The sequence below is a fragment of the Salvelinus sp. IW2-2015 genome, linkage group LG30, assembly GCF_002910315.2.
Source record: "Salvelinus sp. IW2-2015 linkage group LG30, ASM291031v2, whole genome shotgun sequence".
NCBI classification, from domain to species: Eukaryota; Metazoa; Chordata; class Actinopteri; order Salmoniformes; family Salmonidae; genus Salvelinus; species Salvelinus sp. IW2-2015.
In genome coordinates, this window is record NC_036869.1 from 14,721,858 (window position 1) to 14,727,865 (window position 6,008).

The 6,008-nt window shown below is 44.3% G+C and overlaps 1 long non-coding RNA gene across 1 annotated transcript; it reads right to left on the reverse strand.

Annotated features, from left to right (window-relative positions):
- Window positions 1–176: 176 nt before the first annotated feature.
- Window positions 177–2,285, reverse strand: LOC139023275 (uncharacterized). Its single transcript, XR_011474412.1, has 3 exons — window positions 2,191–2,285; window positions 1,878–1,974; window positions 177–256 (listed from the first exon to the last, which is right to left on the reverse strand). It is a non-coding gene; the product is annotated as an uncharacterized lncRNA (long non-coding RNA).
- Window positions 2,286–6,008: the final 3,723 nt, after the last annotated feature.

The following is a 6,008-nucleotide window of genomic DNA, read 5'->3' on the forward strand; positions in this document are numbered from 1 at the left end:
TTCCCACTGGGCACACTGGTTGAATCAATGTTGTTTTTTGAGTGCGAACCCATTACACCTTTTTGTTTGTCTGAATTTGCAGGTTTTACGCACTAGCCAAGCTTCAGGGAGAGTGTGATGGTTATTTTTTTAATCAACGTTTCCACGTCATATCAATGAAATGTCTGTCCAGTGGGCTGAGGCTCAATCCCAAACCGATCCCTCCTCCTTTAGGCCCTTTATTTGACAGTCATCATGACGGGGAGTCAACAGGGGCCTAAGGACAGTGGAGGGATTAAAGATACTTTTACTTGAGTCATTTTCTACTAATCTAAGTCACCCAGTAAAATACTGCTTCAGTAAAAGTCTAAAAGTATTTGGTTTTATTTATACTTAAGTATCAAAAGTAAACGGAATTGCTCAAATGTACTTAAGTATCAAAAGTTTAAGTATAAACCATTTCCAATTCCTTATATTATGCAAACCAGACGGCACAGTTTTTTTATTGATGGATAGCCAGGTGTACACTCCAACACTCAGACATAATTTACAAATTAAGCATTTGTGTTTAGTGGGTCCTCCAGAACAGAGGCAGAACGGATGACCATGGATGTTCTCTTGATAAGTGTGTGAATTGGACCATTTTCCTGTCAAAATGTAACGAGTACTTTTGGGTGTCAGGGACAAGTACATTATTGTCTTCAAGAATGTAGTAAAGTAAAAGTTAGCAAAAATATTAATAGTAAAGTACAGATTCCCCCAAAAACGACTTAAGTAAAAAATACTTTAAAGTACTACTTAAGTACTTTACACCACTGTGTGTGTCTGACCAGTGGAATGACATGTAACCAGTGGTTGTCCTGTTGTAGACAGGTGGTCAGCTGCATCCCACTGGGCACAGACGTCATTTTAAGGTCTTTGTTTTGATTTGCATTTGGTTGAGAGTTGTGAAATCATTGGAATTAAGTTTAAAGTTGGGTGAAGAAAAAAACTTAGGTTAATCCAATCAGTTTTCCAAATTGATTCAACATAACACTGATTTTTTTGTGTGTTATTGAAATGATGTGGAAACAATGTTGACTCAAACAGTTTTTGCCCAGTAGGATCCTCCACACCCCAGAGGTGCAGAAACCATACTGCGAGAGGAGTTTGGTGCCTAATGAGAACGGCCCTGCTGTCAGGTTCGATCTGGAGACGGGCTAGCACTTGACAATATCAACATAAAACAGAATATCCATTCTGATCTCCCCAATGGAAGAACAACTGAAATGCAGAGATACAGTCTGCATTTGTCCAATAACAAGAGTTTTTCATTTACCAAACATTTTGCTAGCATGTGCCCTAATGAGCATGACTCATATCTCTGCCAGTGAGTTTTTTGTTGTTGCTTAAAGTAGAAGTTGCCACTGAAAATCTAGGATCAGATTGACCAGCCCCAAATCGCATCCTTGACCACTAGGAGGTAGAGAAAAATCTGATCCTGGACCAGTGGTTTGGGGCAATTTCTACCAACAAGTGTTTTAGAAGGAGGAAAAATGACAGTACCTGTCATGATATTTGTATAACTAAGAGAACGAAGGTACTTGTAATATTCATATGTGTAAACATACTGAATTYTAATTGGATGCATTTTACCGCCATATCATACTGTGCTATGATTGGTTAAGACCACCCAAATGGTTAGGTCATGGTCAGTTTGATCCTGGTTGGCGATACGTTAACATGCCAGTTATAGCTAGCTAATAAAGAGCTATGTTAAGAAATATCCTGTAGTACTGCATTTTATTATTTTGTACAAAGCGTGCAAAACAAGACATGGTGTCAGAGTAAAAGGTCTTAAAATATGGATTTTTCTGGAGTTCCTTCACTTCGAATGGACTGGGAGTCTACAAACTTACCTGATGCATGGCGTAAGTTCAAACAGCATGTGGAGCTGATGTTCACGGGTCCTCTGAAGGACAAAGGAGAAGAGGGAAAGTGCAGCTACCTGCTCCTCTGGATCGGTGAAAAACATACTACGATCGTTTTGAAGCATATGTTGTGCCGAAGACCAATACGATTTTCGCTAGGTACAAATTCCATGAGAAAGTACAGGGAGCTAGCAGTCTTTTGAACAGTTTGTGACAGAACTGAGTCTGCTTGTGAAAGACTGTGATTATGCAAACAAGGATGAGATAGTCAGGGACCGTATTGTATTTGGAATATACTCACCGCGAGTGAGAGAGAACTTTTGAAATTTGGGTCTGAGGTAACGCTGGACAAAACTATCGACATAGCCAGATCTCACGAGCTACCACAGGCTCAGATGAAAACCATTTCGCGCGTCAGCACGAGCGCATCACGTGAACAAGCAGTGCACGCAGTCAGCGCGCAGAGAGCGCGTTTTAGAACAGAGCGACACATACTCAAAACGCCCCAAAACATGTGGATATTGTGGATACGAAGTGCATGGCGAACAAGGAAATTGCCCAGCTAAAGGCAAACAGTGTACTAAATGTGGAAAATGGAATCACTTTGCAAAAGTGTGCAGAGCTTACCGTGGAAAAACAGTACACACAGTGAGTGAAGATGAAATGTCAATCAAAGAGTCAAACGCTGATGAACTGTTTATTGATTCAGTGACTATAAGGGATTTGCGTCAATTCAAATCTGGTATCAGGACAAAATGTGATTCAGAGTCACCGAATATACTTTAAGTATTTTTATTAAACTCYAGCGATAAATGGTAAATGCAATTTTCGTATATACGGGCTCTCTGTATCACCTCGCAGGMCAGAACAGAGAACTGGCAGGATGTAAGTAAACAGCTGTTCTTATACTGTGACAGACTAGTTCCAACCCYTCTGTTGGCCTATCACAGTAGAGGCTGAGCGTGGTTTAAACTTTGCTCAGCCTATCGCCGGCGCTCAGGCTAGTCCTAGCCTCTTTGCGCTCTTTGGTGTCCCGGCGCTGTTGCTGTGTAGATTACGCTCCCTCGCCCCAGAGACTGAGGTCAGACAGCTCTGCAACATTGTCTGCGCTATTTGCACCTGTATACAAAAGCACACTGTTCTCGCTCAAGGCTAACCACAGCTTCCCAGCACACTTATCTGGAGCTAACTGTTACTTCCAGCACATACACACAGACACCCAGGCGCCCAGGCCAACAGTTGCTAATATTCAATCACATGTGATATAGCATTGGGTTATAGTGCAATAAACACAAATCCTAACATGACACAGAAAAGTCAAATATCAGAGACACAGCAAACCTTTGCTGACATTGAGATAGGAACACAAGGCACAAAGCTAAAGTTCAAACTAGACACTAGTGCACAAGTAAACATTATTCCTCTGAATAAGTACTGCAGCTTGACATCTGAGTGCGAGCTACAGCCCACCACACGCAGACTGACTGGTTATGGTGCTGAACAGCTCCCAGTAAATGCACATGTACTTTCAAATGCAAATACAAGGAAAGTGACATGATGTTGGACTTTTATGTTGTTGACACTAGAGCACCTYCAGTGCTAGGTCTTAAAGCATGTTTAGACATGGACCTCATCAAGCTAGTTTTATCAGTGACAGCACCAGTAGAGACAGACAATGTACTGGAGGAGTTTGCTGAAGTTTTTACAGGAATAGGATTATTCCCAGGAGAATGTACCATTCACCTTGACCCAGACGCAATCCCTGTGGTTTACCCACCGAGAAAGATTCCCCTTGCTCTCCGTGCCCGTCTGAAGAAAGAGTTGGAGAGCATGGAGCAATCTGACATAGTCACCAAGGTTACAGAACCGTCTGACTGTGTAAACGCCTTAGTGGTGGTGGAGAAACCATGCACAGGCAAGCTCAGAGTATGTCTCGACCCAAGAGACTTGAACAAGGCTATCAAACGCCCCCATTATCCTTTACCGACGCTAGATGGCATCACACACAAGCTAGCGGGAGCACACTACTTCAGTGTCATGGACGCTAGATCAGGCTACTGGGCTATCAAGCTCACAGAAGAGTCATCTAAGCTCACAACATTCAACACACCGTTTGTACGCTACAGGTTCCGTCGCCTGCCTTTTGGGATTATCTCAGCCCAAGACGAGTTTCAGCGAAAAATCGACGAAGTGTACGAAGGCCTCGACGGAGTTGTGGCAATTGTGGGCGACATCCTTGTCTATGGTCGAACCAAAGAGGAGCACGACCGAAATCTCCGCGCGATGCTGCAAAGGTCCCGCGAGAGAGGAGTCCGGCTCAACCCCGAGAAGAGCACAGTCGGCGCTACAGAGGTCAGCTACTTCGGACATCTTCTTACAGCGACTGGAATCAAGCCAGATCCACAGAAGATCTTCGCCATAAAAGAAATGGAGCCACCAAAGAACCGTGCAGAGCTGGAAACAGTGCTTGGCATGGTCAACTACTTAGCCAAGTTCGCACCCAGCCTCTCCAATGCTAATGCACCCCTGCGTCAACTGCTAAAGCAGTCCAGTGAGTTTCTCTGGGACAAGCAACACGACATTGCTTTCCAGAATGTGAAAGACTTGATCACGAGAGAACCAGGACCAATCCTTGCCTACTACGACCCCGACAAAGAGCTCAGACTCCAAGTGGACGCGTCGAAGTGTGGACGCGTCGAAGTATGGACTAGGTGCAGTGCTACTGCAAGAAGGAAAGCCCATCGGCTACGCTTCCAAATCTCTCACAGACTGTGAAATCAACTACGCTCAAATTGAAAAGGAGCTCTACGCAAATTCTGTTCGGATGTAAACGTTTCCATCAGTACATATATGGACGACAAGTCATTGTGGAATCCGACCACAAGCCCCTTGAGTCAATTATGATGAAACCACTAGCCGCAGCCCCGCCAAGGCTACAGAGAATGATCCTTCAACTACAAAAATACGACTTCACAATCACTGTCGCAGACACACTCTCCAGGAAGTTTATTACCTATAAGGACAGCAGCCTCAGTGAAGGCATGGACATGCAAGTGTACACTGTGTACAGCAACTTACCAGTTAGTGACACAAAACTGAAGGAGATCCAAGCAGAAACAGAAAAGGACTCACAACTCGCACAGCTGACGAAAGTCATACAGGATGGATGGCCTGAGGAGAGGAGAAAATGCCCTCAGAGCTTCTCAGAATTCTGGAACCATCGTGATGAACTATCACAGATCAACAGAATAATTTTCAAAGGAAAGAAAATCATTATTCCTACCAGTCTCAGAGAAGAGATTTTGACAAAGATCCATGCTGGACACATGGGCATGGAAAAGTGCAAACAGAGAGCACGGGACATTTTGTTTTGGCCCAGAATGTGCAAACAAATAGAGGACATTGTTGGTAAATGCGCCATATGTCTTGAACGACGCCCCTCAAACACCAAAGAGCCAATGTGACCTCACTGTATCCCAGACCGACCCTGGCAGGTCGTGGCAACCGATCTGTTTACRTGGAACAARGAGGACTACATCGTAACAGTGGACTACTACAGCAGATACTTCGAACTCGACAAGCTTCACAGCACCACATCTGCAGCTGTGATACACAAGCTGAAAGCAGCCTTTGCCAGGCATGTCATTGTAGAGACTTTAATATCTGACAATGGGCCCTGTTACAAATCAAATGAGTTTGAATCCTTCACAAAAGCATGGGAGTTACACATGTCACCACAAGCCCACATTACCCTCAAAGTAATGGCCTTGCTGAAAAATCAGTGCAGATTGCTAAATCACTCATGGATAAAGCAAAAGCAGACAAGAGACCCCTACCTCAGTCTCCTTGAATACCGCAACACTCCAGTTGACAACTTCAAATCACCAGCCCAGCTGTTGATGAGCCGCAGACTTCGCTCAATCCTTCCCAGCACCAACCAGCAGCTGCAACCTGAGGTCGTCAGCTACAAGGAAATGCATGGAAAACGTGCACAGAGACAACAACAACAAAAGCGATACTACGACAGGTCAGCTAGACCACTGCCACCACTGATCGACGGAGAGTCAGTTAGAATCCAAGAGCATGGCCTCTGGAAGCCAGCAGTCGTCATCCAGCCAG